A 13,343-nucleotide genomic window follows, 5' to 3' on the forward strand; every position below is an offset into this window, starting at 1 on the left:
CCCCCGCCTGCTCGCCCGCCAGCCAGGGGCGTGCCCCGCTAAGGACGGCGCCCGGCCGCTGCGCCTGGGTGCCGCTAGCCTGGACGTGCTCCTCAGAGAGCGCCTCGGGCGTGGGCACGGAGCTCCCGCAAAGCAGTGGTTTGAAATCTTAGGTGGTGGGCAGAGTGTTTGACTTGGTCTCATGCGTTGAGAAAAATTCTTCCCCTGGTCCCTGATCAGGAGAAGTAAGCTCTGTAATGATTCGCTCCCAAGTTTTCTTGGTTGCTCTTTCCAGCGCTGGCCAGCAAATTCATGAGAGCTTCCTTTCAGCCCTTAAAAGCTGACTGGTCTGCTTTGAACACTGAAGGAATTCATTAAGAATTATTAGCTTTACCTTTAAAAAAAGAATCTTCTGAAAATATTTTAATCTTTTAAAATTGTTAAGATTCCTGGTTATGTTCTTTGTTGTTTTATTGCTTTGAAATATGATTTTTTTTGTCATCAAAACTTTCTGAAATTGAAATGCCCTTTATTTTGAGACATAAATTCATCTCCCAACACATCATGCTAATGTCACCGCTTTCCCTGGTTTTGAACTCAAAGGTGAGAACAGAACTTCTGAAGAGAGCTGTCCGTATGAAAAAAAGTATTTTAAATACTTTTTAGTGAAAATGTGTTATTGGCAATTTAGCATTGTTTAGCACTTCAGACCTAAATCTGAAGACTACAACATTCCTGCTATAGCACTAAGCAGAAAGGGACTAACTACGTTTTATGTTAAGACCAATGCTAAACAAAGGCTTTTGCCCATATCTCTTCCTCGCTCTCCTGGATTTTGTAGAACCTCTGGGAAATTTTGAAGTGCTTTGAAGATGAGAAATTGTATATGAACATCGAGTATTACTGCAATGATTTGTTAGCATTCAGTCTTAGTACATATGCATAACAGCTGAGGTATTGCAGAAATCCAAAGTGAAGTTCAAATCCCACAAACCGTATTTGTAACAATCTTCCTGCTGAACTAAATAATGCTACCAATAAAAATAGCCCCAGGAATTTTTTGGGAGTGGGAGGGAGGATGGTTAGGAGGCTGAAGGAGGGAAGATGACTAGAAGGTAAACATAACATCTCTCTAAAGCAGTCAGAGTGCGTGTTCTGACACAGCATATGAACATCAAATTGAAGAATCCTTTAATGTCTTCAGAATGTTAATATGAAATGCAAAACGTCATGCTTTGGATAGATGGGTAGGAACAAAATGTTCAGATGCAATATGGTGCATTAAGAACAGTCTCCATTCTGCATTCCTGGCTTTTCCATTGGTTTAAATCAGGCTTGCTGTTTCTCAGGTCTCTCGTGTCATGTTGAGTTACTGCTATAGTCATCTCCAAAAATAATTATACTGTCATTCCTGGGACCGACAGTTGAGGCTTTGGTATAACAATCTTTGATTGATTTTTTTTTTTTTCCCCCAACACTGTTGATGTAACATAGTTCTTTACAATACACATACTTAATGTAGTTCCTAACGGGTTCCCACCCTACAGAGCTTTCAATTTAAATCAGACAGATCTTGTAGAAAGGAAGGAAAGAGGTGTTATGTTCTACCTTGTCTGCCAGAGAAGTGGTGGTTTTCCAGGGGACAGAGGACAGATGAAACACTATAGTTTTTCCTATATAAGGTATAATATTGATGCTTTTCAGCATCTTCATGGTAAAATCCTGGTCTTCACTAGGATTTTATGATGAGACAATGAACAATTACTAATTATCCTCTAGTAAAAGAAAAGCTCTATTTTCAGGCAGTGCTTTCCTGCATTATGCTGACAGAGTGATGGAAGTTTAGAAGAGATGGAAAGCAGTTTTTCTAGTAAGAAGCTGGCTTGAAAAAGATGGGAAAGGAGACAAAAAGAGAAAACAGTTTTTTACCTGTTTCATAGTTGTTTGCCATGACCTTTTCTTCTCAAGCCTTGCTTCTCTTCTTCTGTGCCAAAACTTGATCTGAATTTGAAAATTACCACATTGTTTCCTTCCTAAAATTGTAACTGGCATTCCTAGAAAATTTGCTTTCCCAGAAAAGCCACTGTGCGTAGGCTTCAAATTCAGCTTTTCACAAGTGAGAAAAAGACATTTTCTTCAATAACCTACACTGCCAATCTGACCACAAAATGTGTGCATTGGTCCATTTAAATTGGATTCTTAAGCACATGATTCAGTTGACCACTAAAACGCATTTATCCAGGTGTACATACCATACTTATTTGAAAAGCCTCCAGAGCATAGGTTTGATCCTGGGCTAACCCAGAAGTGTTTCAGAGCGCGCTGTAGGAGAGAACTTTAACATGGGTTATGTACGTGACAAGGCTGGTAAAGAATTCATAGCTAACACCTATAGATTTACTGGGGTGTGAAAGGGATGTTTGTACTCTTATTAGCACCAGTCAGTGCGGCATGTCATGCAGCAGCGAGGATACTGCAGGTAACTGGACAATTCATCCTCTTTCCTCTCTCTCCTCCCTCGTTTTAGGACGGTGTTATACCTGCCCCTGCCACAATGTGCAACCACAGAGTTCTCCTGTACGCTGGCAGTCTAGGGAGGGGTTGTGTTCAAGGTGAAACCACCTCCACTTCTCTGCCACAGTTCACAAGGAGGTGACAGCAGTGACAAAACACGTGGGCAGCATTGCTTGCCATGAGCAACTCAAAACTGAATGTAACATTTCAGCCCGTTTTGTTGTGGCACTTCAAGTGCGCAGAGCAAGCTTCAGGCTCCAGTAGTTGTGGATTTGGATTACATGTACGTGACAAAAAAAGGAAAAAAAAATCGAAGGATAGTTGCAATGACTCATGTAATTGAGAGTCCCATTCAAATGCAGAGCATTAAACAGAACTTGGAATTACTAATACTGCAGAAAGAACAGAATGTAAAATATTTCCAGGGTAGAAACAACCTGACTTTTTACATAGCTGACTTAGTAGCCCACTGCTTTAAAGCTTGCACTGTCACTGTTGCAACAAAGACAGCAGTAAACATGAGGTTTGTGTTTATGTAGAATTCTGCACTCACAGTGTTGCCTAGGCCTGCTGATAGTTGTACGTATTTTCCATATTTATGCAGCTGATTCAAAGAAGAAAAAAGGGAAAGGTGAGTTGCTACAAGTGCCCCGGCCAGGTGGGGTAGAGGAAGCAAGAGGGGAGACCTGTGGCCTGACAGGAGGAGATCATTTTGAGGCTACAAGGAAAAATGGTCCATAAAAGTTATTCACCTGAAAGGAGTATAGTCTTCCTCTGTTCTTGGAAAAAGGCTACTGGAGCTGTATCACTTTGGGATGCTGATGTGGATGGTGATTCATGGTGGGAGCCTCTGCAGGGTGCTCTGAAGCACCTTCTAGGTGAGCCAGTTCCTCCAGTGACTGCAAAGAAGGCCTCAGGATTTTGCCTCCCTCCACTGAGGTTAGTCTATATGAATATTTCAAAGTTTTCATTTAGCTCTTCTTAACTCTTTCTGAAGATGTCTCATACAACACTTACTTAAAATTTGAATCTTACATCTTTTAAACTCCAGCCAACACAATTTTCGTGTCTAAACAGTCTATGTTTGCATTGATTACAGTGTAAGAAGTGTCATGTCTGGACAGAGCAGCATCCAAGTGTCCCAGGGTCCTTCCTTTCGCATTGGCTATGGGAGATGCTTAGGAAAGAGTATAGGAACGGGGTACCCTGAGAGCGATCTACCACATGAAGGCATACCCTTCCATTGATCAGTGCTTTAGAAACTTGTGGAGCCAAAGTACGCACCCAGACCTGAGAGTGGTTTGAAATCAAAGGACATCTCCTCCATGAATTTGTCTAGTCCGTGTTTGAACTCAGTTGTACTCCTGGCCACCATACTATTCCATGGCCATAAGTTCCACACTTTAATTCTGTGTTGTTGATTAACCCCAGCTGGAACAGATACAGGAGGCTCAAGATTACTCATCTCAGAGGCTCTCAAGGTCCTCAGTTTTATTGGTCGCTTGTGTGTGTTGAGGTGGTGTAAGTGGTTAACCACGAAGACACTGACTTTTCATGTACACCAGGAGCAGCTGAGATCCAGGGAAGAGAAAGCATGTGTTGTTCTCTGCAAGACTGAGCCTAAATTTCTGCCACCTGCCCTGTTACTTTTTGTCATTTCTTTTTGTGCCATATCTAACTTAGATTATAATCTTACTGAGCAGAGATGCATCAGTCAATCTTTATCTGTGTGATGAGGGACACACACGTGGCCCTGCCTGAACAGAAAGATACTGACAAAGGGAGGAAAAATGACCATCTTTGGTCTGTCAGGCAGACAGTGAATATTTTGCTATCCTAATCATCAGAGTAGCAAGTTTCTTTGGAGCATATAAGTCATGAATTACCATGCAGCTCCAAGAGGAAAACTTTGCCCTTTGATTGTTTTCCAAAGAAATGTTCTCAATTTCTTTTCTGCCAAATTCATATTACAGAACATACTAACAAATTTTCCCAAGCCTTCTTGACCTCCTCCCTTCTTCACAGTAGTAAAAGAAATTTCACTCATCACAGAGAGATGTTGAAGATTGCTAAATTTTGCTGATTTAGGAACTGAGTGAATGAAACAAGCTTACAAAAATGTAGATACCACATTGCAGAATGCAGTTAGCTCCATTAATAAGAAAAATGGAACTTGTGATATTTCTGCTATTTCACAGTATGTTAGTAAATTGCCTGCTAATGTGTTATTAGGTTGGGGGTCTGCAGGCTCTCCCTCGTGTCAAGGCCAGAAGTGTGCATACAGCACTGGGGAGTGCTAATTTGGGGAAGTTTTGTTTTTTTTTTTTTAATTCCTCTTCCCCAAGCAAATCTGCATCTGGTTTTACCGAAGTAAGACAAGGTAACAGCAATGCTTACTGCATTGCTTTGAACGAGGTGTTTCATTTTGATTGGAGTTCGGAGTTCTCAATGTTCAGTGGCACCAGTTCCTCTGCTACTAAATCATTTGTAGACAGCTGAGTGAGCCTGCCAAGCCTCTAGCCTGAGTAAGGATTTTCAGGTTGGTTGTTTTCCGAATGAGCAAGGTGAGAGAAAGCCACCTTTTTACTGTACTTCCCTGCTATTCACATTGCAGTCGTGTGTAATTGTTACAGGACAATTTTGCCACTAACATCAATTTTTCACTGGAGTTTTCTTACCAGGTGGCTGTTGGGATAAAAGCAGGATTCAGATTTTGTGTTGGTTTTGCTCTGAGATCATTCCAGCCTTTTTTTGAAATGTCACGTTTCAACTTAACAAATTGCCAGTTCATGCAGCTCCGATGCCCCAGAAATCATCTCCAATGACATACTATAAGAGCGGGACTGATACAGATCTCTTGACTGCATTTCAAAGACATACCTTTGGATTACAGGGTTGCAGATGAGACTTTAATTCTGTGGAACTCAGTGGAGAGATGTTCATTTGCTACCAACGGCTCTTGCTTTAATTTTTTTTTCTTCTACTCCAATTTTCTGTGAGTAATGTAGATATGGGGGCTGATCTATTGAAGTAGTCAAATCAATTATTCAATTGAATTCAATTACTATCAATGCCAATATTTCTGTGAAATTATTATTGCATAGGGCTACATGAAGGTATGTCTGTTATATATGACAGCTTTTGATACTGTCTCCCAAATATAAATTATGGGGCTGATTTTTAGGCCCTTACTCTCAGTCTTACTAACTCCCTACTCAAGCAAAATGCTTCTTGATCTCAATAGGCATATTTACCTTGGTGTGACTTAAGTGTAACAGAGGTGTGCTTGGGCTGCTTGAGGCTGTCAGGCTTGGACACCAGCAGCAGCCTGCGATGGGCCGGGTGGAGCTAGGCATGAACCAGCGCTCGGGAACCTGGAGAACCAGGCTGAGCCCCCTGCTCCCCCCGCCACACCGTTACCCGCACTCACCACACGGTGTAAAGCAGGTGCTTCCACGTGATGGGGGAGTCTCACATCCACTGGTGGTTTTCTCTGAGTCAATACAGAGCTTTAAGCGTGAGTCCACCAGTCTCAAAGCAGGAATTAGGATCTATTTGCGCATCCCTACACTGTGCTCCTAACAGGTTAAACATGTATGTGTGTTATGTTATTGAGAAACAGCATGATTTAGATGGATGCACGTTATTCCTCAGCTCTGTGTCAACAATCAAAAATGAGCTTTTGGATTTATTAGTTCCCAGTCTTGCACCAATCTTAAATCATTACCATATAATAAGAACTCTATATGGTGCATTGTCAATAAAACCTAATATTGAGAAGATTACTGATCGTCTAGTGCAAATGGAGAGCACTGTAAATGATTTAGAGAGTACGTGTCAAACGTTAAAGCTATCTAATACCTTCTAAAGTAGGTTGATACTCATAAATCTAAGATAAACGACCTGTAAAACCACTTAGGAAGAAATAATACTCATTTAATCAGGCTTCCAGTGGAAAGACTAGGTGGGAGAGAAATTCATAAGGTATTATGAAATCTCTTCTAATTCAGTAGTTTGTTGATAGAGAATGCAAACCTACATTTGATAAGCAATTTTAGTTACCTAAAACTATTGTTGTAATAGCACTAAATTATGATCCCACTGAAAAAAGACAAGACCAAAGGGCATCTCTTTTATGGCTTACTGAGCTTTCATTTTTCCAGATTCAGCACTGTGTGTATCAGATGGAGATATAAAGGGTATTTATTGGAATTACAGTTTTGCTGGATCACAGGGATGGGGGGTTGGATTGGCTTCTGTTGGTGTGGCTGTTCCTGTTCACTGCTAACAGTAGGTTTGTTTAATGCATTCCCCTGGGAGGAGCGACACATCATTTATTGGGACAAGCCTGGTTAAAATTATAGTGAAACAAACTCCGTGTTGTCACGTAGTTGAGTGGTAACTTGTACAAACTTAGTCTATTGAGTTTAGTGGTATTTTCTGCACTTTGATCCTGAAAAAAATTCTGTTTCCTTTTCAACTTTTTTTTTTTCCCCAGACCCATTTGAAAGGTGGCTAAATGTGGGTGTCGGAAAAATTGGGTCATGATTTTCATTACCGAAGTTCTGATTCTTAATTCTTGTGCGGACAAAACTTCCATTCTCTTCAATAGGTTTTTAAGGCCACTTGTTAATTCCTGTTCATCCTTTTGGCTTTACGACTGCTCAGAGCTCAGCATCACTGCCAGCATTTATTAGAACTTGACACAGAGCTTTTCTTGAAGCGACTGTAATAGTATATTTAGCCATGGAGAAATCTTTCCGAAGAGCAGTGTGTTGTGACTCACGTGACTCCGCTGCTGCTCTGTTGACCCTAGCAGACTTACTCATCGTTTACACAGTGGCAAACAAGATCAAATTCTGGCTTGATGCCTTATTTCGCTTGATCCAATAAATGTGCAACTTGCAAATGCGTTTTACTTCAATTCATATTTTTAAAGATAAACTGGGTATCCAACTTCTTTCCTCTTATTGTGAAAAATAAGGACACAAATGCTGCTCTGAGTGGAATTAGTGAATGAAATGCAAATGCATCTGATCCATATATAACTCATTTAAACTGCAAAAATAATAACGGGGATGACATGGTTGTGGTCAAAATGTATTACCACCTGCTTTCTTCTTTCTTGCCCTCACAGTGGGCAAAACATACACGCAAGCATACATATGCTTGCTATGCAACGGCTGTCGTCACATCGAGTTGCAGCAGTGCTGTTTGAATTGGTTGTTTCTGTAATAGGGGTGCAACCTTGGTAGCAAATTTCCATCGGTTGTGAATTTTTGAGATAGTGAAGTCTCTCTGAAAAAAAGCTCGTTGATTTACTTCCTACTTTCTCTTCAGCTGGCATAAAGCTGGAGTCGTTTTATTAAAATACCAGTTAAACTGAGCATACATTAAAGAACGATCATTTCAGAAATCTGTCAGCCTTGGGAACATTGCTTTTCCATTTCCTGGGAATATCTAGGAGTAATTGGGTTTGCTACTCTGAGGCAGAGCAGCTGTTGCGTGTATATGTTGTATGTGTGTTGTGTGTGTAGTGTATTTGTTATTAGTTTAAAAAAAATAAAAATCAGAGGCAGCAGCTGGACTGACTTTTACCTGGTGGCTGGTGGTTACAGGCACTGTAGTGTCTGCCTGTTGACAGAGAGCAGGGAAATATTCACACACGATTGAGAACTGAAGAAGCCTCTGAGAACTGGAAGCTGAAGTCTTCAGTCATGTAACATGGCTTGTGAAGGGTAGAATTGCTTGGAGCTGATCGATTTTTATTTTTATGTCAGTGCTTTTTAAAATCTATGTTTTGGGGGGTTTTTTTAGACAAACAGTGGGGGATGATAGAAAGAGGATAATGTCAGGTAACTAGTTATTAGTTATTTTATGGTAGTCAAGTAAAAGTTATTTTATGGATGTCAGGTAACTAGTTAACTAGTTATTTTGTGGTAGTTAATTTATCGACAAGTCTGGGAGATGCGGATGGCTCAGACCGGTTGGAAATGGAAGGCCATTGGCGTTTGATTAGGCATCAAGAGTTTGTGTTGTTGAACCTTAACGGGCAGCTAAACAAGCAAACAGGATGGTGGGGCACATCCTCAACTTACGTCAGCTGCAAAAACTGCATCAAGGGGGCCTTAGCAAGGCTTAGACCAGCTGAGAACCTGCCCCCTCCTCTTCCAAGCTACGCATGGGAGAGACCCTCATTCCTCACTTATAAGCGGGCAAATCACACATGCACGCACACTCCTCGGTTATAATGAAATTAAAATCTCGCTAATTTGGAAGCATACCTATCACGTTCTCTTCTAGGAAGAAACTATTATTTCTTCTTTTATTCTCTTCTGCTTGAATCCCAAGCTATCAATGGCTTTCAAAGAAAAAGGAGTTTTTCTTTAGAAAAAAGTCTATTCAAATTATTCATGATTTATATCAAGAAGGGACCTTTTCTCTTTCAACTAGCAAAAAAGGGGGAGTTTGATCTTCCTCGAAATCATTTGAGAACCTTGTACATTTCTTTCCAGAGCTAAAAATTCCTTACAAAGGTTCGGATATTCAGCAGAATAATGACTATTACATAATTGAAGCTCAATACAATACCATGGGGCTAATAAATGGTCTCCTGGTTCTATAGAAAATGTAACAAATCATAATAGCACTTATTGGGACTAGGCCAGGCACAAATGACAAAGCTGCTTTTGAAAGTGAGTTGTGGCCAGAAATACTTTTGGACCAAAACCATTTTCCTGACTGTCAGGGGTACATTTACTCCCTTTAATTTTCAGCCTAGATTTTATGTTGATCCTGCAACACTGAATAAAATCAAGCCCAACAGAGCTGCTACTGCAGCTGTTACAGATGTAAATGTGAAGGCAGCCATTTAAGACAACTCTGTTTCCCTGAATATGTAATTTGGAAAGTATGCAGATTATATTAAAAATGGCTTGATATGTCCTTATTGTGTGTTTTTTAAAGGAAGAAAAAGATGCTACACTATTAAGTGGTTTATTAACATTTATGATCGCAGCTCTTTTACTTAGAAAATAATTGTTCTATTGTGTGCTGCGAAGCTGCCTGTAAACAACTGGCAAAGGGGTATACTGCTTTGTATTCTCCATGGAGAAAATATCAAATTCAATTGATTAATCAAAGGGGACATTCTTTGATGGAAGGGAACCTTTTCAAACTTTATTAAAAATATTGAATAAACCATGAGCAATCAAAGTTCATAATCTGAACCTCCTGCTCTACTTTCTCAGATACAGTAAACCTTCAAAATAACTCATAAAGCAGGAGATGAGATGTCTGTAATAAAAAAAAAAAACCCTCAGAGCAGCATATTCCAAAACCTCTATCTTGATCTGGATCTCAGCTACACCATTGCAACTCCACTGATTTTACTGGAGTCACTGTGTTTCCCCTGGAGAGACTGATAACAAGAATTGAGCCTTGGACGTTTTTTCAGTGACTAATTCAGAAGCATCCTCGCATCCTCTGTCTTTTCATGGAGGGTTTTTCCCTTATTCTGAAAGAATAAATGAGATTGCTATCAGTGAAGCTGCCTAGTGATTAAAGATAATCTAGGTGTGACCTGCAGGCTGAATGACTGTCCTCTCTGTGCCAGGAGGAAAGCAATCATATGGCCAAACGCAGGATGGCTGGTGGGAATGAAGACAGGTGAAATGGAAATTCCCGGAGCTGAGGAGAAAACAGAAGTCAAACAGGTGGGACTAGCATGTCTCTATCTTGCAATCGGCACTGAAACCAGGGGCCCTATGTGAAATATTATGTGTAAAGCCATCATGCTGTTCAAGACCAAATTCAAGTGGACGTTAGCAAATAAAATGCTCATATTTAGCAGCAGGAAAAAGTTATTGGAATGCTTCCAGGTATTTTGATGGGAAGAAAAAAAAAACAATTGAGGGAAAGAATAATTGAAGGTATACAGGCAAAGAGTGAATGAGAGGAGGCGAACACAGATTGATCACGGCATAGTAATCTGATGCAGTTTTTAGTTAGGTCACAAGGTAGAGCAAGCTCAGCATAAGAAGCATTGAGACAGCACAGATTGAGAGAAAGGTGTCCTCTGTAGCCACAGGGGCTCAAATGTACAGACTTGAGTGAGACCCCGGGCAAGCAGTTAGCCCAGGTGCCTATCTAGGACAGCAACAAGAAGAAATGTGAGGATTTGATGGGCGTCCTCTGCAATCTTTTTTTTGTGGTGCCTTCCTATATCGTGGTGCCTTCCTATATCGTCCCCTTCCTGTCCGTATTCCAAGCAGAGGTGGCACCACAGAGCTGATTGCTATGCCTCAGTCAACACACAGGCTGAACCTCACAGGGGGATTTTCACAACGGCACCAGCCAAGGAGGTGAAGTGGGTAAGGTGCAGCTCACAGCCTGGGGTAACCTCTAGCTGGAAGGTGGGATGGAGAACACGGGAGGGGAAGGCATCTGATGATACCCACCAGAGGCTGTCACAGACCTTTGCTCTGAAGGGAGCAACTCATAATTTCTTTTGAGTAGCACCCCTGTCCCAATAGGGAAACAAAAACCAAAAAACCAAACCAAACAAAACCAAACCAAACAAAAAAAAAACCCCACCCTGAGAGCTTTTGGGCCAGCACTCCTGCCTGAAAAGAAGTGTTGGGGATCTGTCAGCAAAGCCTCTGTCTCCGGTTCATAGAATCATAGAATCATTAAGGTTGGAAAAGACCTCTAAGATCATCGGATCATCGAGTCCAACCATCAACCCAACACCACCATGCCCACTAAACCATGTCCCTAAGCGCCTCATCTACACGACTTTTAAATACCTCCAGGGATGGGGACTCCACCACTTCCCTGGGCAGCCTCTTCCAATGTTTAACCACTCTTTCAGTAAAGAAATTTTTCCTCATGTCCAATCTAAACCTCCCCTGGTGCAACTTGAGGCCATTGGTTGAGTCCTCCTTTGTTCTGGAAATGAAGACTGTCCTTGGGTACAGAGAGATTTGCAGTGAAGACCCTTGCCAGTCCTCAGCCAGGGTAAATACAAAACCTCTAAAACTCTGATTAGTTGTTTGGGTCAAAAGAGATCATACCACATAAAAAGCAGCCTTCCTACATGTCATCCCATCCTTTGCAGTACTGCTGTTGAAGGGGCTTATCCTAAATACTCCATTCTTCCTAAATACTCCATTCTGATATGGCAACACGTTAAAAAGAAAAAAAGACACTTTATTAAAAAAAGAAGCCCTTTCACAGAGTGACAGCTGAATGTAGCGACAGATTAATATAAATTTTAAAACTTGAGCATTATCCTCCAAGGGGAAAAAGCTCCTATGCAAAACAAAAATGGCAGAGAAAAATCTCTGACAATGCATTGCACAGAATCATTTATTAGGTCTCTGTAAGTGATCGTTTGCATGAAACTTGCATTTAATCTATTATTCAACCATTCCCTTGTATCTTCTGGCTGCATGTGTTTGTGGGAGACAGTGGTCCCTCATCCTGTCTCATCTCCCTTCCCGTACCAAGCTGCTTTTGTTCGCTGGACTGTATGTGCAAGGGGACATAGGGCAGAGAAGGGAATTTGAATATTCCAGTTTCAAACTCATCTCTCTTTCTGATTCTGGCTTAGACCAAAAGAGGAACTTTGACCACCTGCGCTTTAGAGGTGAGCATGTTCTTTCAAAAACAAATAAAACCTCAGTTGTCCTCTTGGCAGTACAGCCCTTTTGGGTCAAAGCACAGGGGAACAGTCTGTAAGCTATAATGTGGTCTAGGGTGCACAGAAATACTAGTTTCATTACACTGTGCAGATGTACTCTTTCTGGGATGTTAGCAATGGCACGTGGGCTAGCTACAGAAATTATTTACTTGTGCTGCTATTGCTAAAGCACCCAAGCAAGGTATTTCAGAACTAGCCCCATATATCTGCATGTGTGGCAATCACTGAAATTGTTGCACTGTGAACTCAGCTTAATACCCTGGATTTCTGCTTAAAACTGTTGCACACCTGGGTTGAGATCTAAAGCCATCTCCTTGACCTGCTCCTAGGAGTATCCTGCTCAGGGAAGTCAGCGTGATGTGAAATTGAAATTACCTCGGAGTAACTGGGTACAGGTTTGGGGCTCGTGTGTACACAGAAATTGAAGTAAATCCATTCAGAGATGCTTGGAATAGTCATAGCTGGCAGCGCGCAGCAAAGCAAATAGTTGGGTGAATTTGCATCTTATTTAGTATGTCAAAAAAAAGTTTTAAGCTGTGACTTGGAGAAGTCAAGCCAGGAACAATAAGCTTGTCTGGAGAATTCTGGTATTAGAAACTAAAGGATATGGAACCGTGTCCAAGGTAAATATTGACGTGACTCAAGATGAACTAGTAAAACATTTAATGAAGCTGAAAATAAGGCATCTGGGATAGATGTTTATTGTTAAAAATGAAACATTCGAGCAAAAGTAGCATAGTGATGATGGAGGTTATTCATAGGGAAGCCAAGTTGGGGAAGCAGCATCATCTGAAAGAAACTGACTCCAGCTATTTGTGAAACATGGAAAAAATTAGAATTACAACAGAGCTAAAAATGTAAGTGAATAGCAAACAGTCGTTATGGACAGTCAGAGTGGATTTTGGAGACTGAATCATACCAAGGGACAAATTACTCAGGTGTCCAGAATAACTCTATTGACTTTGACGGATTTCTCTGTATTTGCCTTTGTGTAGTTGAGAGTTTACTCCCTTACGCCGTATGAGGACTGAATATTAAGAAACTTTGAGAAAAAATATGGACTTTCATTCATTCCAGTATCATTCTCTTGATGATAGAGAATAAGTCACGTTAACTTCACAAGGCACTTCAGGAACACATTAGGAGC

The sequence above is a fragment of the Aptenodytes forsteri genome, unplaced genomic scaffold (assembly GCF_000699145.1).
Source record: "Aptenodytes forsteri isolate BGI_AS27 unplaced genomic scaffold, ASM69914v1 Scaffold349, whole genome shotgun sequence".
NCBI lineage: Eukaryota > Metazoa > Chordata > Aves > Sphenisciformes > Spheniscidae > Aptenodytes > Aptenodytes forsteri.